Source organism: Hyperolius riggenbachi, chromosome 3, assembly GCF_040937935.1.
Source record: "Hyperolius riggenbachi isolate aHypRig1 chromosome 3, aHypRig1.pri, whole genome shotgun sequence".
Classification (NCBI taxonomy): Eukaryota; Metazoa; Chordata; class Amphibia; order Anura; family Hyperoliidae; genus Hyperolius; species Hyperolius riggenbachi.
In genome coordinates, this window is record NC_090648.1 from 352,790,958 (window position 1) to 352,815,388 (window position 24,431).

Sequence of the window (24,431 nt, forward strand, 5' to 3'; positions counted from 1 at the left end):
ATTTTTTTTTTTTTCTTTAGCAGTTTTCCCTTTAAGGATTATCCTATTTATAAAGAATTGATCTGCTTTGATTGCTTACTGCAAGTACTATTACTACTTCACCTTGAAGTGGCGACCCACAGCACCATTCATTAGAACAGAACTTCTACCTTATCTAAATGAAAAATCTCATTGGAATTTGCGACCTCAGGTTGCCACCTTTTGAAGCAGTGATTGTGCACTCAAGACTGTTCTCCATTCAATGCTATTAAAGTCAGTAGCATTCTCCACATTCCAAACAGTAAATGCTGTTTTCTGGTGTATAATGTAGCAAATATGGCACTTTATAAATATGGCAATAGTTCTTTATTCCTGATAATTATTGGCAAATGTGGTGACCACAGGAAATTTCTGAACCAGTCTCGTTTTCCAGTACAGATCGCACTAAACTTTTTTTTTTTTTTTTTTTAATTTATTTATTTTTTTTATTTACAGAAAATTGTTTTTCGCATATGTTGGTGGGATTTTCGTACAGTACGTTTTGATGGTGCGATTGTGTTTTTGTGAAGGTTTGTGGAAATTACAAGAAAATTGCACAGCACTGCATCTGATGCAAGTGTTCTTGCATTCCTGTACTTTTTACACAATCGCAAACACTCAAAAAAAAAAAATGCTATTGGACCTTGATTGGATTACATTAATGGAAACCTGTTGCTGCCATCCTGGTGTTTTGCCAGTCAGAAATCCGAAAAATGCAGACATGTACAGTGGAAAAACAAGCCTTCTATGATGGCAGAGATCATTTAAGCAAGGACTGGATGAATGCTAGCAGGCAGGTAGCCAAAGCTCCTAAAGAAAAAAAAAATTACAGCTACCACTTGTTAATTGTCTTCAGTGAAGTTTGCTCCTAAACAGTTTCTGCTGCCTGGAAATGGCCACATGTTGCAATACAGCCCATTCTACTACAAATCTTGTCCTGTTTTTATCAACCAGCTAGGAATGGGTGTGGCTGAAATGATAAAATACCATATTTGGAATGGGTGTATGCATACTTCCATCATATAACGTACTGGTGAACTGTTCCAACACCCAAACCATTTATCATTTTCTTCAGCACTAATGCACACCCCATTACTGCACTGCGTACCCAAGTGTATGACATGACTCTTTTCTCAACCTTGAAATATCTCTTCCATGCTTTTCATTGTTGGATAATGAATTAATGTTTTCAATGTTATGTTGCCAGTCTTTATGCAGCACTCACAATGGAACAAAATGACGGCACAAATATATAAAGGAAAATAACAAAAATACACAAATGCGTTTGTGTAAGTGCATGCCGCATGGGATCAGTTCGGGCATGGTCATCGCAAACAGATTTATTCCTTTAGTTCCGCTGAACGGAATGCAGGCTTGTGCGGTTCACAATTCCAGACACTGCAGAGGCTACGCATGCCGACAAACTCAATGAAGGCCTATGAGAAAGGACAGTCTTTGCTCTCATTAGACTTTGTCACACACATTCCTGCATGTCTTCTGTTCTCTTTTGGCTTTATCTGTCACCTTCTGCCTTCTTGCCACTGGTCACCACTCCTCCTGCCACAGAACTGATGGAAGTCCGGGCTCCAGCATACTGCTGGGGCTCCTCATTGGCTTGAGACAAACCAATAAGAATTGTCCCTCCCTTTGGAGGATTCTCATTGGTCCATCATTCTGTGGAGAAACCCGTGCGGCGATGTGCAGAATGGTGCCAGTATGACCAACTGCGACAGACCCAGTGAATCTGAACAGACTCAGTACTGACACAGTAGTGTATTAGGAGGTCTAAAGCTCAGTTTATATGACGGATGCACAACTGTGCATTTCCAGAATGCACCATTGTGCATCCGTCATCATATGAACTGAGCTTTAGACTTCCTAATACACTACTGTTGTTGTTATTATAAGCATACAGTCTGCTGTAGGTGTGAGAAACGTCATATGACCAGCTGAAAACACTTGAGTGGAGCTTTGCCTCCGGAAGGCAAAATCCGATGATTAGCCATGGTCAACAATATAATGGGCACATTATTCATCCAGTAATATCTATAAACCAATCAAATTCTGCCAAGGTCTTGATTAGTGCATTTTCAAACTGCCTAAATGTGTACACAGAATTTGCGTCTCCTAGTAGGGACTGGCTGTGGTAGGATTTGGCTTGTGAGGTCCTTTTGAAAGACAGCTAGTGATAGGATTCTGGAAAGCACAGTGTAAAATGGCAGCATTCTATAAATAAGCAATGCTAATAATGCATTGAAGGCCTTTCTATATGTTGGTAGTTCAGGTGGCAGGTATTGTATTGTAGATAGACTGCAGCAGTACTGGCTCTCACTCCTACTATGCTGTGGATTAAAACAAAACCCACAATTGTTCTTGTACTGATAATACTGAAAAGACTTGATTTATTTAGTATGTTGCTGTATTTAATAGTGTCAGTTTTATATCTGCCTGGAAAACATGCTGCCTGTATGTTCTATAAGTATATGTGCTGAATATAGCTGATCTGTAGCTGCAGCTATGCAGAGTCTGTGAGAATGTAGTTTATTGGTTAATCTTTATTCTGTCTTCCCCCTATGGCTGTTGGCTGTGAGCTGGGAGACAGAAAAAATGATTTTGTTTACAAATGGCAGACTTGATAATGTGCTGCGTGCTGTTTGCACCCAGTGCAGGGAGGGAAGGCAGGACCGATCTGCTCCAGGTTCTGATGGCCATCATTTTATGATATCTATCCTCCCTGGAATCCTGCACGGCACATGAACATTGTGTACTAGCTGCCAGTTCCCAGCTGTGTGTTCAGCTCCCGTTGCCAAGTATCCTTTCATTTCCCCTAAAGCGTTGCTTCCTTCTCTGCTACCAGCTTGTGAAGTGCAGATTCTCTGCCATGTCCCCCTTGCGACAGGGACCACACCGTGTGCAAGTGAGCCATTTCTTTGCTGGTAACGTCTAACTAAAAGATTTCCAGATAACGATTTAGTAGCAAAGAGTGGGCAAACTTGTATGAGAGAAAATGATTGGCATGCTTTTGGCTCAGGCTGCACAGTGGAGAAAACATGATGTACATCCTCCTGGAATTACACAGCTGATAAGGAAGATAATACTTGTGTCACTGCTCTTGTACTCATGACTCAGCTTTACCTTTTTGTTTGTGGATCAACTGCCTGACACCTGCAGTCTAATTTGGCCAGTATTAAGCCATGTAATTTGCAGTTTGTAACACACACCGCTTTTTCAATGGCCAGTTGTAAAATGTGACTGCAGTGAAATTGTATTTGCGTGTTAGCATGTTCACACTTAGAAATGCTCAGATTTAGCGCTGCTCAAGCGGATGTGTAAACGGATCCTATGTTGAGCATTGGGTCCATTCACACTTCCCACATAAAATGGAGTGGAGAAGGAGGGGGAGCCCAACACACACTCCTGACAAGCATGACTTTGTCCGGAGCCCGCATGTGGAATCCATGCAAGTCTATGGGAATAGACTGTGTCCTTCTCACTAGGCTTCCTATCTCCGCCCCCCCCCCCCCCCATCCACTCACCTGTCTTCTGTGTATTTGGCTAAATGTGGGGCCCCCACCACTGCTGGGCTTGGAAGTCCTGGCAGAAGCATAGGGCTATCATTGGATTTCAACAGATCAATGGGAACAGGGCCGGAGCTACCATAGGAAAAAATGGGCAATTGCCCTAGGGCCTGTAGGGGCCCCCAAGGTGTCCCTCCCTTATCTTAACTGTTGCTCCCCAGGGACTCTGCAGAGTCTGTTAAGTTGGGAGGTGATTGGGGGAGGGTGAGCAGCCAGCTCAGGGGCCCAGGAGGGAAATTTGGCTGCAACAAAGGGCCCCTAATGGCGCTTTTTGGTCGGGGGGAGTCTGTTGGGGGGCCCCAGGTTAATTTTGCCCTGGGGCCCAATTGTTACATGAACCGGCCCTGAATGGGAAGGGGTAAAATCTAGAGCTTTGCACTAAAGTGAATGCATGGTGAATCTTCTGGCTTCATGTACACCCTCCACTGCACAAATGGAAAGTGTAAGTGAAGCTGGAAGATTCACCACTCATTCACTTTAGTGCAAATCTCTAGATTCTACCCCTGGCTCCTGTTCTGGAGATAGGCCCTTTAGTCTTGACATCTTGATAGGTCCATTTTGCCCCCCCCCCTTTGTTTCAGAGGACTCCCCAGTGGCTGGAACTATGGCGACTGGCAGCAGAGCCCTGTGCGTACCGTCTCAACTATTCTGGCAATAGCAGCCTGCATGAGAGATGCAATGGCTTGATAAAAAAAAAAAGAAGTCGGTGGGATGTAGTGTGTGGTGTTGTTGTTGTTGTTGTTGTTGTTGTTATTATTATTTAGAATAACGCTTTAAAAAATAATGGAAAATGTTGAATTCACTTTAGTGGAAAATGGTTCTCTCCTGAGCGGAGTGATGTCTTGTCATTTGGGGAGAGGTGGTGAAAAACTTTGCAAGCATTTTGGATCTTAAGCCCCATACACACACTCAACAGCGGTCTTTTAGACTCTCACAACTTTTCTTGTGAAACACCTAAAAAAAAATCTCTTGCTGTTCAAGCAGCTGATGAGACTGATAAGAAGTCTATTCAACTTGGCGGATCGCTCAAGTCCGCTCTTATCAGCCGAACGACAGACTGTACACGCGCCTGATTTGAAGTCCAAACGACCCGTCGTTCGCGGAAATCCGGCGTGTGTATGGGCCTTAAAAGACCGCTGTTGAGTGTGTGTATGGGGCTTAAGACTCCTCCTCCACACAGTAATAAGTGAGTCAGGAAATAAAACTGTTGGGTCTTTACTGACAGCATTATTATCAAGCAATCTTGTTATGATTTTCTAGTGCTGCAGTGTCTCTGCACTGCACTACTTTCCTTAATTGACTCGGACAAGAGTACTTTCGCTTGATTATAATCTGCAGCTATTGCTGGCACTTAATGCTGGCAGTAGTTGTAATTGCATCAGGCCCCCAAGTGTCTCTTTTTAAGTTACTTTCAGGTTTTGTTGTAGGATGATGTTGTTTGGAAAACCGTGAATGCAAAAGTGTTTGTGAGCATTCCATTTACGGTAATAGCCCTACTGAGTAGCCCCCATTAAAAAAAAATCTTGAATTGTGCTTGTTTAATCTACATTTTAGTATTGATTCAATAAAATGGAGAAATTTTCCCTTTGACAGTTTTCTCAGAAGACTTCTTGCACACTGCAAATACGTTTTGTGATTCAGAGTCCGTTTCCAATTTTCAATTCCGATTTTACCCTGGATACATTCAACAGAAAAACGGATCAAAAAATGCAGCCTGCAGTAAAGATTAAAAATCGGAATCCGATGTAAAAACCGATTAAAAATCTGAATCGCATGCAGTGTGCAAGCAGCATTAATCAGATTTATTGGATTTTCTGCTTTTCCCTTCTCTTGATCCTGATTGGCCACTTCAAGTTAAAGACAAAGTGGAATTTTCTTTTTGATAGACTTGGCGAATTGAGCACAAAGGGAGCCAGACATTTGGGCGCCGCCATAAGCTGTAATGTGAATTACAGTTATAGAGGCGCTCAGAAGGTAATTTGGGTGCCGGCAACATACGGAGCCTAAATTAGAAAAAATACAGTGCAATTCAGCCACCAGCAATAGCTGGCAGCCACATTGCATCTTTCCCCAGAGTCCATGGTGGCCTGAAGAGGGAATAGAAATTAACACCACCAGGAAATTTGCTGTAGCAGATTGAGCCGTTTTTCGGCTTTACCCTGCGCCCGACTTTCCTTTTTTTTTTTTTACATTATGCAAAATTGGAACGTTCTCTTTATCTGGTTAGGTGGAAACCTAGCCAATAAGTTTTTTGGGCTGTACCACCTGATGTCTGAAAACTGCAAGTGGCTCAGATTACGTTAGTCACTGACTCTGATATTCACTGATCAGAAGTCACTTGCACGATTTATGACATCACTTTAAAGACTCTTCATTCACCAATGCCATTTTGGTCTTTAGTGCTCTAAATATTCTTTGTTCCTTCTTTATTCTTTTTGCATTCTTATCTGAATTAGCGTTCTCAAGTTTATTCCTAGGGATAACTGTGTGCACTGAGCCCTTTTATACTTGTATACTTTATGTAATTTTTTTTTGCTACGGTAATTGTCAAGGTTTAATTTGGCAGGACAAATTCTTGGTTTTTAAAAAATGCCTCACCTAAAGCAAAGCAACCTAAGGTAAACTCGGATGTATGTTCATGTTGGATCTGCATAACCTCTCTGTGTTGTCTGTTCCCACAATCGCTCCTCCTTGAAAAAAAATGTGCCTAAAGTCAAATCTTCAGACCAAAAGAGGCAGACTTGCTGTGATGTGACCTCCTATCACCCTCCCATTCCCTTCTCTTATGGGGAGTGAATGGGGCAGGGAAAGGGGTGGTGATGGGAGGGAACATTGCAGCAAGACTACCTCTTTCTGTTGGAAATTTGGCTTTAGCCAGAAGTCCAATTTTTGAAGAAGTGATTATGGGGATTGAGGGGAACCAAGGGAGGAATGGACAACACACAGAGCTATGTGGATCCAACACGGACAATCCTCTGTGCTTACTTTGGGAACATTTGTCTTGGGATAGGTGTGCTTTAAAAGGAAATACTGTGACTTTACCCCTTTTTTTTTTTTTTTTTTTTTACTTATAGCTTTCAGATGTATGTGATTTTTACAGTGCTGAATCCAAAGCCTGTACAAGGCTTATTATTCAGCTGTCTGCAATGCTTACATCATTAGTGCTTTTCAGTCTTCTACCTTCGTGAAGGTCCTTCGCAGAGTTTTAATTCTTGACCCTTTTCTTGGAGAATGAAGAAAGGTGTTTGAATTGTATGGTATTGTGTCTGGCATTTATCCTTCTATAGTGCTGTAAGACTGTGCAAAGATGAATTCATGGGGAAAGCAGTTCAGCCACACATGAGCTTATTGGTGATCTTGTGTGGCCCAGAGAGATATTTCCAGCATGAATTGTGCTTCTTCTTTATCTTTTTTTCTGTCTGTGCCACACTGCCCAGTCCACAGAGTCTTAATGTACTGCATCTGTTGTCATCTGTGACATTCTATAAAAACATAAACCAGGTATTTTTCTTACTTGGATGCTTAACTTATCAGACATTAACCCCAAACATAACCCCCTCCCAATTTCAGAACATAGACCTACCACATCCTCCCCTTTCATGCTTTATTTCACCCTTTGTGTTCCTGCCAACGGGCACTGCTCTTGTCCTCAAACCATTCACCATTTATCAATCAGATTTATTGTGAGGGTTCTCCAAATCATTCAGGAGTCCTCAAATTGCTTCAGGAAAGCAAAATCAGTATGGCACTATTAGTAAATTGCTAATCAGAAAGGAAAATTGGGGCGGATTTAATAGTTTTACGTTCTAAATATACTTTTCCTTTAGGCTTCATTCACATCTAATATTGCAATTGCTGACACCAGTGATTTGCAATTTTGTGGGCAATTTTTCCCCCTCCCGACTCTCGGGTGAGCGCTGCAGTTTTTTTTTAAAGCGCTTTTCTAAGCGCTTTTGCAGATTTGTCTTTTTTCACTTCCAGATGCAAGTCAGGAGGACCCGGAAATGAATAAATACAATGGGCTTGATTCACAAAGCGGTGCAAACTGTTTAGCACGGGTGTGCTAAACAGTTAGCACGTGAAGTGCCGTTCGCGGACTTTTGCGCGCGCAAAGTGCCACGATTTGCACGATCGCGGACTTTTGCACGCACAATTTGCAGCGACTCGTGCGCGCAAAAGTCCGCGATTGCGCAAATCGCGGCACTTTGCGCGCGCAAAAGTCCGCGAACGGCACTTCACGTGCTAACTGTTTAGCACACCTGTTTAGCACACCTGTGCTAAACAGTTTTCACCGCTTTGTGAATCAAGCCCAATGTATTTATTCATCAAAGCGCTGGGGAAATCGCTATACAAAGCGCTTTTACGAGCACTTTGAGATTTCCCTATACCTTCTATTGAGCAAAAAACGCTCAGAAAATGGAACAGGCAGCACTTTACTAACCGGATCGGACACTAACCGCTCAGATGAGAACACTCTCCTAGAGAATCATTCCACAAGCTTTTTAGGGTGGTTTTTCTAAATCGCCAGCGCTTGGGGAAAAAAAGGGCAAAAACTCCCTAGGTGTGAACGAGCTCTTAAAAGCGGGATTGTCAGGCATAAAATCAAATTCCATTTAGCCACAGCTTTATGTTTATTATGCAGTCTACAGCCTGACCCTGCATTGCAAGCATCCTCTATATTAAACCCCCTGTGTCCCTGCATGTGCTGTCTGTGTAGCGGGTGCATGCTTTTTGCTACTGCGCATGTGCGCAGCATGGACCCAGCCTCACAGAGACAGGGGGACGGGGCCAAGGAGCCGAGCGGGTGTGCGTGCGAGCGGCGAGAAACATAGACCTAGAGCCCGTTTTTAAACGGGCTTAGGTTTGCTAGTCCTATACAATAATGCAAGTGTCCCTTTGTCATCAACTGAATGGTTGTGTGTCCCTGGCTTTTTTGTACTGAGCATGTGCGCAGCCAGGGCAGTTGGGACACAGGGCTGGATCTGATAGTTTGCTGTGTGTGGTTCACAGATGTTCTCATTGCATTGTGGGAAATAACCGCTTTGTCCAACTGCCAAGCAAGCAGCTCCCTGTGTGCATATACTTCAGACAGTGGTGGGGAATGAGCAAGCGGGATGTGTATGTGCGCACGTTGTGTGACCTAGCGCCCGTTTAACGGGCGGGCCTTTTTACTAGTTCCAATATAATCATAAATGTGTCTGCTCTAATGAATGTAATCTCAGTCAGCCTTGGCTCTATTTGGTACATTGCTGAGGAGAGGGAAGTTTATCTCCCCTCCCACATTCCTGCTCCTCACTGATTGGCTGAGGGCAGTTCAGTGCAGCACAAGGCTGAGAAGGGAAATACGCCTCACCCCTCTGCAGAAGCTGCTTAAATATATGTGCTGTGCTCACATGTGTTTTTACCAAGCAAGCTAGAAATGGCATTGCAGTTTCTAGGAGAAAAAAAAAGTAAGTAATGAAATGACATCAAGATTGGCTTCAGTCGGAGGCTATAAAGATGGAAAATTCCTGAAACCGGTTTCTCTTTATTTACTACTAGTGGACCTAAGCCCGTTTAAAAAGGGTCTTCATTGCACATGTGCCTGCCGCGCGCACCCGCCTGAGCACGCCCCAGTCATGCGCACACGCGCCCCAGTCACGCCCGCCAGCTCGTCCGCCCGCCCCTTGGCCGTCTCACTGTCTCTGCGTCCATGCGCAGATCGCAGATGAGACACTCACAGGGACACGGGACGCATAAACAGTAGGGTTTTATTATATAGGATAAAACTGACTGAAATCAAAACATGGACAGTACAATACATATGTTATGTAAGTAGAACACGTATTTATCTACTTCTAAATGTTTTCTGGGATAGTATGGCTGTCCCTGTTGCTTTATGCAATGTACAGCCATTTGATGACAGTTGTCTTATCTAGCTATTTTTAGCTGAAGTGGGTAACGATCTCAAGTCTGTATGAACTTCTACCATATTCTAGGACTGACCCTGCTTGACAGATTACCAATCCATTGCGTTAGATTTTTCAGATACATTATGGCTATTACATTCCTGTTACAGCGGGAGGTTCCTGACCGCTTTCCTTCCTCAGCAGAGATATAAACAGGCACACCTAGCCAAACAAAGCTTCATTCTCATACGCTGCTCTGGTATGATGGCTGTCGGATATTGCTATGTATAGGCAACAACCTTCTGAAGTCAGTGCTCAACCCAAGCCAGTGTACACTTCCAGCATGCTGCAGCCTATAGCAGCCTCATCATAAAGGCAAGTCTGACAGCAGGCTCTGCCACATGAATACCTGTCAACGGTTGTAGTTCTGATGAGGAGACTCAGAAATCAGAATGTGGAAGCTAATTAGTAAGTCACTGCTCAAAATTACATGGTGAACAAATGATTCACTTAGTAGTTTAGTACACCTAAGTATCTGGGAATTAGGGCTGGGCAATGAGATGCAAATCATTTTAAGTTGATGAGGCATTATGCATTCAACTTCAACATGAACTAAACAAATCCTGCTGAAGTAAAATTTGATTGATCCATTTCCAACCTACATGAATTTGCATACAGAATTTGCATAATCTCAATTATCTGCATTTCGTTGACCATCCCTACTGATAATTGATTACCAGCATTACAAAATGAACACCTGCAGTATGGAGCAAGGTTACTCTATGTAATGCAGATCATGGGGGCAAAGTGGATAGTACTGTTAACTTCCACCTCTAGGGATCTAAGTTAAACCTCGAACAAGGAGTTTGTCTGCTTTCCCAGGGTTTGTATTACTGCCTTTTGAGCTTTACACAGTTTGCTCCCTCATCTCCAAAAATATACTACTGTGTAAATTGAAACTGGGCTCCCACAAACAGATCACTAGATGATGGCAAGGACACTAGAGTAGCCTCTGAGGGACCGCACGTGATGCGAGCCTCTGTGGGACCGCACGTGATGTGAGCCTCTGAATGAAGTGTTTGCATGGATTTCCATGCAACTCCAAGCATTCTCGTGCCCTCCCACATCCCAAAAGGTCTTCAGAAGCGCTCGTGTCTCTTAAGTGCTTTCGAAAATAGGCTGCTCCATACTGCACATACATGAGTGCATGCACAGTACAGAGCCACCAGTCTTCAGAAGCACTCTAATGGCCCATACTCACGGACTACAATTGTCGCCGCAACATGCGGCACGCGCGTGTTGCGGCGCCCGTGAGTATGCGGCGTTGCACGGGCGCGCACCCCGAACTGTCGCCCGTCGCTGATGTCGCCAGGCGATTGGCGCGGTCAATCGCCTGGCGACAGTAGCCGCCGCAACTGTCGCTAGTCCCCGTGAGTACGCGGACTAGCGACAGCAACATAATTGCAAATAGACGGCGCTTCCGGCGGGGGGGAGGGACAACAGCGACAGCTTCCACCGCATCAGTTGCCAGGTCCCTCCACCGTGTGTATGCGGAGGGACCTGGCGACGAGTGGTCGCCGGCATGTCGCGCACACGCTCCCGTGTGCTAGCGACATGCCAAAAAGTTGCCCGTGAGTATGGGCCATAAGACATGAGTGCTTCTGAAAGTCTTCCAAGGATCCCCAAAGGCATAAATGGGTCAAACTTTAGTCAGAAATAGGGGTACATCTGAAAATGGCGCAGGGAGAAAAATGGCGCACCGTTCTGCCGATAAATGTATCATAAAACGATATTTACCGTTTTAATGTAAATACAATAAAACGGTAAATTTCGTTTTATGCTACATTAATGATTGCAGAGCGGTGCGCCATGATAAACATGCGGGCTAGCATAGGCAGCGGGGGCTGGGGGAGAGAGGCAGCGGGAGACTAGAGGGTATAGGCAGCAGATGTATGCAGAAGCATACGTTACCTTATCCTGGGCCAGCGATCACTCCTTCCCTCTGCTCCTTCCATTCGTTTGCTGTAGTCCCGCAGCCGGCCAATCAGCATGCGGAGACTGAAGCCACATGGTGATTGGCCGGCTGCAGGACTACAGTAAACGAATGGAAGAAGTGAAGGAGCGGAGGGAAGGAGCGATCGGCGGCCCGGGACAAGGTAACGTATGCTTCTGCACACATCCTCCCCGCTGCCTATGCCCTCCAGTGTCCCGCTGACTCTCTCCTCCCCCGACCCCCGCTGCATTTTTGAACACTTATAACGCTATTTAGCGTTATAAGTGTAAGGAAAACTACCTGCGCCATTTTTTAACACTTATAACGCTAAATAGCGTTATATAATGTAAGTCTATGGGGCGCCCTTTGTATTCCCCTGGCGCTGTGCGCCATTATTAACTGTCACGAGAAATAGATCTCCTCTGCATACTTGTACCTTTTGCTTCAGGTGCCTTTGAAAAAACAAAATGCTTATTAGTTGTCTGTTGTGCTGATCTTTTGGCTTCTGTAGCATCTGAGTCACCTAGGGGGGAACAAGCCTGCAGATGAAGGTAGAGCATTCTTACACTTCATGTGGCTTCTGGATCAGCGATTACGAACTAATCCTAAAGTTAAGATTTCTTATGCCCATTAGTATATAGAAGAGCCTGCATTATCGTAGGGCTGTTTGTCTTTCTCTACTTTATATGGAAGTTCTTTGTTGTGTGTGCAAGGTCAGATTTCCCTATGTTCCCCATCAGGATATGACCTCATTGGTCCATCACTCATTTTATGTCTGCTCCTTCTTCCTGATTATTGCTTTGCTTCTCCCACTCCAGCATAAACTGTCATATCTGCTTCCCTTATGAGCATCTGATGACACATTAGGGCTGCTGCTAGAGATAGATGGATTTCACATCAGCCTCTGTTCAGACAATAGACAGCCCCCTCCTATCTCCAGCTGCTCTGGATAGTCTGTAATTATTGGGGGGAGGGAGGGGTGTCTTCAAGGCTTGAATTTCTTGCAAAGGGAATGATGGGTCGAGGCGTTTTTGTTCCTTCCATTCTAAGAATCTGTCAGCTGCCCAGCTCAGCAGCCGCAGCATCACCATGGTAACAGAGGGATGCCGCTTGCCTCAGTATGCTGCGGTTTCCACATTTGCAGAAACATATTGAAGTACCTAGCTAAAGGACCAGTGCCTGTAACACTGCTAATGATATCTTCACAATGCCAAGGGACCAAGCAGCCTCTGCTTGCACAGAGATGCTAGCCAGCTACTAATTAACATGTTGCTAGTGTCTGCTATAGCCCTAAATATTAGTTTTGGCGTTTTAAATTGTTTTTTTTTTTCATTTATTTCCTCACTAGGGACACATTGGTGGAGAAGAATCCTTCATGCGCAGCTTTCTTTCACACTTGTGGTCTTTTCACACTAGATCTGTTGTGTTCTGGTGCAACTGGACAATATAATCACAACACAGTTATATTGTAACTGGTAGACCCAAGCCCGTTTAAAAACGGGCTCTTGGTCTTTTTTTTTTTTTTTTTTTGCCGCCGCCAGTGCGCATGCACGCCCGCACCAGCCAGGTGCCCGCACCCGTCCACCTCGCTCCCTGGTCCCGTCCAGCTGTGCGTTACTGCGCATGTGCGCAGTAGGCAAATAACGGGCACAGGGACAAACGCTGGACGCAGCGACACAGGTTTTATAGTATTGGATTGGACTTCCTCACTGGTGCATTTGCTGTACAACTTTTTCCATCTGAATAATCCTCAGCCACAGCATACTCTGCGCTACCAGACAACCTGTGTTACCACAGATGTAGTGCAAGAAGGAGTCTGTGCACTGTATGTATTGCATCACACTGGCAAATGTGATATGAATTTTTATCACAATTGCAATCCTACTTTTCAGGATGTGCAACCTGATAACTATAGTGTGAAAGTGCTGGGCTTAAAGTGCACTGGGTACCCAGGATACATTTTGTTTTTTAAACGATGAATCTCCTCTAGCCAGCTGTCTGTGGAGCGCACCATGTTCCTTGGGGAGAGTATGCAACAACCGGCACTTCGAAGCCTCTCAATAACCATTTTCACAAGTGACTTGTATGGTGGGTGGAGGCCCATGTGCACTTCATAATTTATATAATATAACTGGCAGCACCACTCTCATTCGGCAAAGTTCATAAATACCAATGTCCTTATAGCCCAGGTTTATACAACAGAGTTCGCTGTGGGGTTATCCTCAGTATGAAACAGATATGTATAATTTCCACTGCACTCTCCTTAGTGACCTAAAACAGAAAAAAACACACTCCACATCGCGTAATCCGGTTTCCACAATGCAATCCTAATTATAGCCACCTCCGTGAACAAAGTGCCCACTCATGTGTATCCTCCACCAACATTAGAGGGGCTCACCGGATTTTAACCACCTCGCTTTTCAGGTGGGTTTCAAGCTCAGCACAGCACGTTAATGCTGAAGAACGTATTGAGCCTGCAAAGGTCCCCGTTAATGCCAGGCTACTCCACGAGTTACTCCACGCTGGAGTAACTCGTGGAGTAGCCTGGCATTAACGGGGACCTTTGCAAAGCGGGACTCCGGCGAGAAGCCGATGCAGGCTCAATACGTTCTTCAGCATTAACGCCTAGATAAGCTTCCTTCTTTCTTCCATTCTGTAAGTAGGCTATTGGCGCGAGAGGCGCAGGTGTGGAAATCTGATTGTACTTGCATGCTGCGCAATAAGGGATTTTATTTTGTTTTAAAGTTTTTTTTATTTTTTATGAAGAATAAATGCATTTTTTTCTACTGAAATCGGAGGGTGTGATTCACTGAGGACCCTGGTGATGCACAGTGCTGAGCTTGAGACCCACCTGAAAAGCGAGTTGGTTAAAATCTGGTGAGCCCCTTTAATGTTGGTGGAGGATACACATGAGTGGGCACTTTGTTCACGGAGGTGGCTATAATTAGGATTGCATTGTTGAAACCGGATTACGTGATGTGGAGTGTGTTTTTTCTGTTTTAGGTTACATAGTTATTTTGGTTGAAAAAAGACCTACGTCCATCGAGTTCAACCAGTATAAAGTACAACACCAGCCTGCTCCCTCACATATCCCTGTTGACCCAGAGGAAGGCGAAAAAACCCTTACAAGGCATGGTCCAATTAGCCCCTAAAGGGAAAAATTCCTTTCCGACTCCAGATGGCAATCAGATAAAATCCCTGGATCAACATCATTAGGCATTACCTAGTAATTGTAGCCATGGATGTCTTTCAATGCAAGGAAAGCCTCTAAGCCCCCTTTAAATGCAGGTATAGAGTTTGCCATAACGACTTCCTGTGGCAATGCATTCCACATCTTAATCACTCTTACTGTAAAGAACCCTTTCCTAAATAAATGGTTAAAACGTTTTTCCTCCATGCGCAGATCATGTCCTCTAGTCCTTTGAGAAGGCCTAGGGACAAAAAGCTCATCCGCCAAGGTATTATATTGCCCTCTGATGTATTTATACATGTTAATTAGATCCCCTCTAAGGCGTCTTTTCTCTAGACTAAATAAACCCAGTTTATCTAACCTTTCTCGATAAGTGAGACCTTCCATCCCACGCATCAATTTTGTTGCTCGTCTCTGCACCTGCTCTAAAACTGCAATATCTTTTTTGTAATGTGGTGCCCAGAACTGAATTCCATATTCCAGATGTGGCCTTACTAGAGAGTTAAACAGGGGCAATATTATGCTAGCATCTCGAGTTTTTATTTCCCTTTTAATGCATCCCAAAATTTTGTTAGCTTTACCTGCAGCTGCTTGGCATTGAGTACGATTATTTAACTTGTTGTCAATGAGTACTCCTAAGTCCTTCTCCAAGTTTGATGTCCCCAACTGTATCCCATTTATTTTGTATGGTGCTAGACCATTAGTACGTCCAAAATGCATGACCTTACATTTGTCAACATTGAATTTCATCTGCCATGTATGTGCCCATATAGCCATCCTATCCAGATCCTGTTGCAATATGACACTATCTTCCTGAGAGTTGATGATTCTGCACAATTTTGTATCATCTGCAAAAATAGCAACATTGCTCACTACTGCATCTACTAGGTCATTAATAAATAAATTGAAGAGCACTGGACCCAGGTCACTAAGGAGAGTGCAGTGGAAATTTATACATATCTGTTTCATACTGAGGATACCCCCACAGCGAACTCTGTTGTATAAACCTGGGCTATAAGGACATTGGTATTTATGAACTTTGCCGAATGAGAGTGGTTCCAGTTATATTACATGAATTATGAAGTGCACATGGGCCTCCACCCACCATACAAGTCACTTGTGTAAATGGTTATTGAGATGCTTTGAAGTGTGATGCTAAGGAGAGCGCAGTGGAAATTATACATATCTGCACTTCATAATTGTTTGTAGGGGGAGTGAAGGTGTGTGTGTGTGTGTGTGTGTGTGTGTGTGGGGGAGTTGGGCCTAAAGCACACCTGAACTCGAAACAAGAAAAAGCTATACCTGGGGCTCTTTCCAGCCCCTCATAATGTGACCCCTTCTGTCTGACCAGTCTTGTGCTCCATAAATTTTAGCGAATTGGCCATGCAGGAGTCAGTAGATTACTGGCAGATTAAATTAAATCGGATTTTAAAGTCCTGTGCATGGCCTTTACATTGTTAGAGTAGGTGCCTCCTGGCATGACTGCTTTTTTTATTTTTGTAAAACTGAGCATCAAAGCAAAATAAACATAATATAAAACACCAGTTTGTAAACTTATAATTAAAAGGGAATTTGTATGTTATAGATTTTTTTTTCTGACTGAATTGCTGTTAAATGTATTCAGAAATTTCAGACATTGTTTATTTCTCCTTAAATAACTTGTTAAACATATGGAAGAAATTATGTCTCAGTGTACTGTTTGTGTATTGGGATTGCTGGTGACTGCAGGCGTTGTACAGTAAACCTATCATTTAATCTAAATAGATATGATTTAACTCTTTCTGTTGTTCTAAATGACTTAGGTATTCCACACTGGGTGCACATATTTTCCAATTGAGAACCCCAGGATTAGGGCACCCAGTGGTGCTTGGGAAGATAAAGAATCATTTTGCAGACACCCCTCTGCCTGCCTTTTTAACTTTGTGGATTTTATAACTGTAAAATATTTAGCAATAAAATACTGCTGCCCGCTTGGCTGTATAGAAAAAGGATACATTGCAAAACACAACCCTCCTTCACGCTACACACCTGCCTATCTCTTCACTTCCTGTCAGCCTTCCTTCACACTACACACCTGCCTATCTCTTCACTTCCTGTCAGCCTTCCTTCACACTACACACCTGCCTATCTCTTCACTTCCTGTCAGCCTTCCTTCACACTACACACCTGCCTATCTCTTCACTTCCTGTCAGCCTGAGAGGTCATGTTTTAGTGCCTTAAAGGACAACTGAAGTGAGAATGATATGGGGGCTATTATGTTTATTTCATTGTAAACCATGCCAGTTGCCTGGCAGCCCTATTGATCTTCTGGCATAAGTAGGGTCTGAGTCAAAACCCTGGAACAAGCCTATGGCTACGCCAGTAAAATCTGGGTCGGAGTACATGATCTGCTGTATACTTGTTCAAGGGTCTATGGCTAAAAGTATTAGGCACAGAATCAGGAGGACTGCCAAGCAACTGGTATGGTTTTAAGAGAAATAAACCTGGCAGCCTCCATATGCCTCTCACCTCAGGTTCCCTTTAACGTCTAACAACCTGCACAGCTCATGTCCTTATTGTACTGCCTACATCCATTGTGGGAGTCTGTTAAAACCCCCTTTTTTTTTTCCTCCTTTCATGCATGCATCTGTAAGGCTTCTCTTTGGCTCCTGAAAAGACAATTTGGGGACGAGAGCTGTACAGTAGCTTTGCTAGCAGTGTGTTCTGTTGCTACGGAGGGGGTGGAGCTCCGGATCTCTCAGGGCTGAAGTACGCGCACTATATTCTTGGTAGATGGCCCCGACTGGCCGCCTCCGTTATATATTAACCTCCTTGGCGGTATGAAAAATACCGCCAGGAGGGAGCGCAGCAGTTTTTTTTTTAAATTTTTTTTTTTTTAATCATGTAGCGAGCCGAGGGCTCGCTACATGATAGCCGCTGCTGAGCGGCATCCCCCCGCCCGCTTCGATCGCCTTCGGCGATCTCCGATCAGGAAATCCCGTTCATAGAACGGGATTTCCTGGAGGGCTTCCCCCGTCGCCATGGCGACGGGGCGGGATGACGTCACCGACGTCACTGACGTCGGGACGTCATTGGGAGTCCCGGGCCACCCCTCGGCGCTGCCTGGCACTGATTGGCCAGGCAGCGCTGGGGTCGGGGGGGGAGGGGGGCCGCGCGCCGCAGCAAATAGCGGCGATCGGGCGGGGGCCGGCGGCGATCAGAGTGCTGGCGCAGCTAGCAAAGTGCTAGCTGCGTCCAGCAAAAAAAAAATTATGAAAATCGGCCCAGCAGGGCCTGAGCGGCACCCTCCGGCGGCTTACCCCGTGTCACACACGGGGTTACCGCCAGGGAGGTTAAAGGGAACCTGAAGCGAGAAGTATATGGAGGCTGCCATATTTATTCCTGTTAAAACAATACCAGTTGCCTGGCAGCCCTGCTGGTCTATTTGGTTGCTGTATCACACTAGAAACAAGCATGCTGCTAATCTTGTCAGATCTGACAATAACGGCAGAAGCACCTGATCTACTTCATGCTTGTTCAGGGTCTATGGCTAGAAATATAGGTAGATGATCACCAGGGTAGCCAGGCAACTAGTATTGCTTAAAAGGAAATATGGCGGCCTTCATATATCTCTCACCTCGGGTTCACTTTAAAAGCAAATAACCTCTATGCCCAACTACTGAAGTTTAAAATGACTTCAGGTGCCCTGTCAATATTCTAATCAACTTCATTTTGTTTTTGTTTTGTTTGTTTTTCTTATTCCACCAGCTTATTTGGTTTCTGTCAAAACAAGCAAGAATGATTGATGCATTTTTATTTTTAGTGAATAATTTTATGAGCAACAAATAAAGTGAAATTGCAGTAATCTATAGAAAACGATATTTTATTTTTGCACTTTGCTTCACTTGGTACTGCCTTATTTCAGTGATCTAATGGCAGCTGAGAATTTTCTACTCTCCTAGTGGCTCTCAGTACGTAAATAAGATGTTTGTTAGCAGGTAGCTTTCTGCTAATCACGGTGCTTCACAAATTTGTTCCATCACTTGGTTCTTAGTCTGCTGCCATGGCAACGTTCTGTAGCCCCCTGTTTACATGTGCAGGCTGTGGGGTCTGCTTTTGTCTGTGTGCAATATGGGGGAGGAGTGGATGCAAAGCATTCTGGGCATTGCCCCAAAAATCTCCTGCACCTCTTTCCTCGCTATGTATTTTAATTCTCACACAACATTGCTTTTAACTTCCCACTCGCTCCCCTCCCCTCAGCTCTCTCACTGCTATGTATGTAGCAGGCTGCCTAGGGATCACGCAGTGAGGATAGCTGTGAATGTCACTGTGCTAATTATACAAATGGCCCCATTAAATAATAGGGTGTACACTTGCTCTACTTGCTAAACATGTACCAGGACTTGCATAGATAAACCGCAATTTGCACTGGAGGCATGTTTTACAAAATGTACAGTAAATAATTATCTGGCCTTGCTGTATCATTTGCTATGTTAATGGCCATCGACATCCACTTGTACTACTTTCCAACAGCATCTACTAGATCAGACTGACATTAATTTGCATCCAGTAGTATTTTGTGTTTAGAATATAATAATATACCTCAGCTTGATTTACAGAGTCCTCTCCAGAGGTCTTCCAAGGATTGGCCACCTTCCCTGAGTCATATCGAACCACAGTGAGGGTTTCTGAGAGGTTTGTAAATTAGTGACTGTGTAAGTGCAGGGGCATGTTGCATCCACAGCAAAAGTAGTTGTGTGTTTTTTTTTTTTTGTCATTAAGGTCACTATTTTTATGAAGATGGTCTGTTCTTACCATGCATGTGTTTCCTCCGGGGCACTCTGGTTTCCTCCCTCATCCCAAAACCATACAGATTAGTTAACTGGCTAAAAAATTGTCCCTGAACTACTGTGGACTATGGTAGATCTATGATTAGATTGTGATCACCTCTGAGGGACAGTTAAGTGACAAGACTATATACTCTGTACAGCAATGCAGAATATGTCTGCGCTATATAAATAATTCACTTACCTTTGAGCGCCCTCTGCCATTTTCCAGTGACCCAGATAAAGGCTGCAGCCTTTCCACTTAGTAACTGTCTGCAAAAATCAATACTTTATTTTTATCGGGCAAACAAGTAATAGGGATGCTATCCAGGCAATGAAAAGTTAAAATATCACTATTTGTTTTCTTGTTGATAACTGATCAATCCACAGTTTACCTGACTCTTATTTGGTACATTGCCGCACAAAGGAAGTTGCAGGGCATGCTGGGTTGTCTTTTTTTGCTTCTTTACTTTCCTCTCAGACTTAACTAATGCAGCCTGATTGGCTAAAGCCTCTTTCCCTCCCGTTTTTCCCCTGTACTTTGCTTGACAACTTTGACTCTCTACATCACAGTCAGCAGGCACATTGTAGCCAATCAGGCTACACTCCCTCCTGGAGCCACTGCCTCTCCTTATAAAAGGCAGGCAGCGCCGGCCATTATACTTACTCGTGTGCCTGCAATAGAGAGAGAAGGGAAAGCTGCTGTAGACTCTCTCATAGGGAAAGATTCTAGTTGGGCTCTTGTAGTCTTGTTAGCTTGCTCCTTGCTGATTCTTATTGCTAAAAAAGCACCCCACAACAGCTCTTTTGAGAGCCAATCTTGTTCTTGTGATCAGTTTATTTTCTGTGTGTCCCACTAACACTTGTGTTGCATAGACAGCCTTGATAAGTTATACTGCGTGTGTGCCACTGCCAGGCCCAGCACATTCAGTGACTACCTGTGTGTGTGACAGGTGCACATTGTAATTACCATTACTGCGTATACCTACCTGTTGTGTTCAGTGCACCCACCTCATCACTGCATATACCTACCTGTGATGTTCACTGTATTACTGACAAGGTACTGACAAGACAGAAGCTGTCATTTCCATTTCTAAAAAATAACTTTCAGGCAGCAAAATAAAGCTAGTAAAACAGCCTGGCTTTTAATGTTTTCTACTGTACATACACATGTATGAGGTACCGGGTTCAATCCCCGGCATCTCCACTTATTATTGGGCAGCACGTTGTCTTGCAGCGCTGGGTCCCCGGTTTGAATCCCAGCCAGGTCAACATCTGCAAGGAGTTTGTATGTTCTGTATGGGTTTCCTCTGGGCATTCTGGTTTCCTCCCACATCCACAAAAAACATACAGATAAGTTACTTGCTTCCGCTTAAATTGGCCCTAGATTTTGATGCATGCACTACATGATACATACATAGACATAGGACTATGGTAGGAACTAGATTGTGAGTTCCTCTGAAAGACAGTTGGTGACAAGATAATATACTTTGTACAGGGCTGTGGAAGAAGTTGGCGCTATATAAATACTTAAATGTTTATCTCATCAGGTCACTTCTGATATCCCCTCTTAAGAGATCTCTAGAGATGTCTTTGCATATAGCCCCCGCTAATCATTTGGTCTGATTTGCTGTTTGCGTGTATCCCTTGCAATACAAGCAGTTTATTGGTTGAGGGTGTTGTTATGTTTGTGATAGTGGGTTTACACTGTAAATATGACCTTGACTTGGCGGGAAAGAAGACCGTATGGCTGTTAATCCAGTGCGTCATTGAATGAGTATCAAAACGAAATTGTCCTTGCTACACAATAAAGGCCAGCAGTAGTAGATGATAGCAGAAAACAAAGCAAGCGCTCACCAATATGGGCCGCATCTGAATGACTCACCACCTCATATGCACCGCTTAAATAGCTTAAATACACACTCAGCAATCAGACAGATGCAAAACATATGCAAAACTAAACTAGATACTTACCATGCAAAACAGGATAGCACAATGGGTGCTGCTAGCCTGGTAGTTACAGAACTGTGGATACAAAATATAGGTAAAAGGCTGCGCATCCCTGACCCAATACAGTATTGGGTCAGGGATGCGCAGCCTTTTACCTATATTTAGTAGTAGATGATACCTGCTGGGTAGAACTGATGTGCAGTGTAAGCCTTGCTCTGAGGATTTGTTCTAATTCCAGTTGCAGTGTGCTGCTGGGATGTTTTGCTCCATTTCCAGTACAGTGATTGTGATGCAGTGAGAGGGAACTTATGTCCCACATACTGGCTGGTGCTGTTAATGCCCTTGGGGAGCTGTGATGGTGAAGTGATCTGCTAGCTTAGTGCTGCGTGTTAAGTGATTGTGCTGCTGCAGAGAGGGCTCTGTGTAGACAAATGTACTCTCTAGATCTGGCATTGGATTATTACTCAGAGCCTCAGGGTCTGCCAGAATAATTGCACAGGAAGGCTTCTGAACTACACGTTGCTGCAGCAAATCGTGCTGGAAAACAAATGTTGAAAACTCACCAACAAGTCTAGTGCGAATGGATCATCTTTTCTGTAGAAGCAAAAATGGAATAAGTTCATTGAAATAATTTAGGATTATATAAAATATGCTAAAATGTACCAGGAAGAGTTAAAAACAGTATAAGTGATCTAGCTGAAGGAAATGGAAAAAATTGTGAAATAGCCAAATTGGGACTCCAAAAGCCAAAAAAACCTTGCCTTTGCTGTCTCACTATAATGGATTCAGCCATATTGTTTTTGATGGGACTTAAAAGACAAATGTAGTGAGAAGTATGGAGGCTGCCATATTGACTAGCTTTTAAGCAATACCAGTTATCTGGCAATCCTGCTGATCCTCTGCCTCGAATACTTTTAGCCATAGACCCTGAACAAGCATGCAGCAGATCAGCTGTTTCTGACATAATTGTCAGATCTGACAAGATTAGCTGCATGCTTGTTCCTGGTATTATTCAGCCATACTGCAGCCAAATAGATCAGCAGGACAGATGCCTCGAACCATCTAGCTTGTGTACGAGGGTTTAGATTAAAGCCTGGTACATATTTTTTTCAATGATAATTGGCCAATAACTGCCCAATTTTCCCACCTCATGTGTAGAATGAAAGTTTACTTACACAATCTGCTCATAGTATTCAATATCTTGTTGACCCTCATACTACATGGAGGTGGTATAATTGGTCAGTACAAGGGTTAATCGCTATAGCAGCAGTATAAAATAGTCTTAAAGAGACTCCGTAACAAAAATTGCATCCTGTTTTGTATCATCCTACAAGTTCCAAAAGCTATTCTAATGTGTTCTGGCTTACTGCAGCATGTTCTACTATCACCATCTCTGTAATAAATCAACTTATCTCTCTCTTGTCAGACTTGTCAGCCTGTGTCTGGAAGGCTGCCAAGTTCTTCAGTGTTGTGGTTCTGTGATGCATCTCCCCCCTCCAAGCCCCTCTCTGCACACTGCCTGTGTATTATTTAGATTAGGACAGCTTCTCTCTTATCTTTTACAAGCTGGATAAATCCTCCTCTGAGCTGGCTGGGCTTTCACATACTGAGGAATTACATACAGGCAGAGCTGTCTGCACTCTGCAGGAAGAAACAGCCTGACACTTCAGTGGAAGATAGCTGCAGGGGGAAAGAAACACACAAATGATCTCTTGAGATTCAAAAGGAAGGGTGTATACAGCCTGCTTGTGTATGAATGTATTTTCTATGTGTGGACATACTGTACATCAACCTACTTCCTGTTTTGGTGGCCATTTTGTTCGTTTATAAACAAACTTTTTAAAACTATTTTTAACCACTTTTAATGCGGCGAGGAGCGGCGAAATTGTGACAGAGGGTAATAGATGTCCCCTAACGCACTGGTATGTTTACTTTTGTGCGATTTTAACAATACAGATTCTCTTTAAGCCCCATCTACACTATACAATATTTTTTTTGTTCGATTCAATGATTCGATTCAATCCGACATGTCCGATTGGGATTCAATTTGCCATTGCTAAACCATGGCAAATTGAATTGAATCCTGATCGGACATGTCGGATTGAATCAAATCATTGAATCAAATCGGACAAAACATTGCATAGTGTAGATGGGGCTTTAAAGCATGCAGAGCAGCAGCCTCTGCTGTAAGAATGACCTCCAGATACTGCAGCTCTGAGGAGAACTACATGATAAAGTGAATGGCTACTACACCAATGAGGACACTGTTTCTTATCAAGTTAAAAGTTTGGAGTTTGTCAAGGTCTTATCAGTGAGGTAGGAGGAAAGCCAAGGGACACAGCTAGACCTTGGATGCTTAGATAGAACTGGAGAAGAACTAAGTGATCCATTGTGTCAAATGCTGAAGAGAGAGCATTGAGAATGGAAATAGTGTAGTAACCTTGGTTTTAGTAGTCAATAAATCTCTGGTCACTTTGATATGGGCCATTTAATTGGGCTGACTTGGGTGGAACCCAGGTTGTAGGTGATCAAGCAGGGACTTGGCAGCAAGCTGGCATGCAAGGTATAACCGAACATGTCTCCATTAGTTTGGAAGGATAGAGAGGCAAGCCAGAGTTTTGGAAGGCAGTGGGATGAACTCAAGGTTCTCAAAATGTAGGCATTATGAAGGTCTCTTTACACATTGATAGCTTATTAAAGGTGTTCTTTCATATTTTGAAGGACAACTGTAGTGAGAGGTATATGGAGGCCACCATAGTTATTTCCTTTTAAGCAATACTAGTTTCCTGGCTATCCTGCTGATCCTATGCCTCTAATCCTTTTAGCCATGGACCTGGAACAAGCATGCAGCAGTTTAGGTGTTTCTGACATTTTTGTCAGATCTGACAAGATTGGCTGCATGCTTGTTTCTGGTGTGATTCAAACACTACTGTAGTCAAATAGACCGGTAGGGCTGTCAGGCAACTGGTATTGCTTAAATGGAAATAAATATGGCAGCCTCCATGTACT

The 24,431-nt window shown here is 43.7% G+C and overlaps 1 protein-coding gene and 1 long non-coding RNA gene across 5 annotated transcripts in view; one reads left to right on the forward strand and one right to left on the reverse strand.

The window, feature by feature from the left end:
- The window catches only part of LOC137563958 (uncharacterized), a 32,750-nt gene extending 21,232 nt beyond the window's left edge, over positions 1-11,518 (reverse strand). Inside the window, exons 1-2 of the long non-coding RNA XR_011030481.1 lie at positions 11,456-11,518; positions 6,751-7,078 (exon numbers count right to left, since the gene is read on the reverse strand). This is a non-coding gene — a long non-coding RNA (uncharacterized lncRNA). The remainder of the gene's footprint in view (positions 1-6,750; positions 7,079-11,455) is intronic.
- The window catches only part of DBN1 (drebrin 1), a 172,180-nt gene that overhangs the window by 57,303 nt on the left and 90,446 nt on the right, over positions 1-24,431 (forward strand). The window contains exon 1 of one of the 4 annotated variants that reach the window (XM_068277092.1): positions 11,581-11,640. The exons of the other annotated variants lie outside the window; for them this stretch is intronic. The gene's annotated coding sequence lies outside the window, so the exon portion shown is untranslated. Of the gene's footprint in view, positions 1-11,580; positions 11,641-24,431 lie in introns of those variants that run through there. 4 annotated transcript variants of the gene reach the window in all.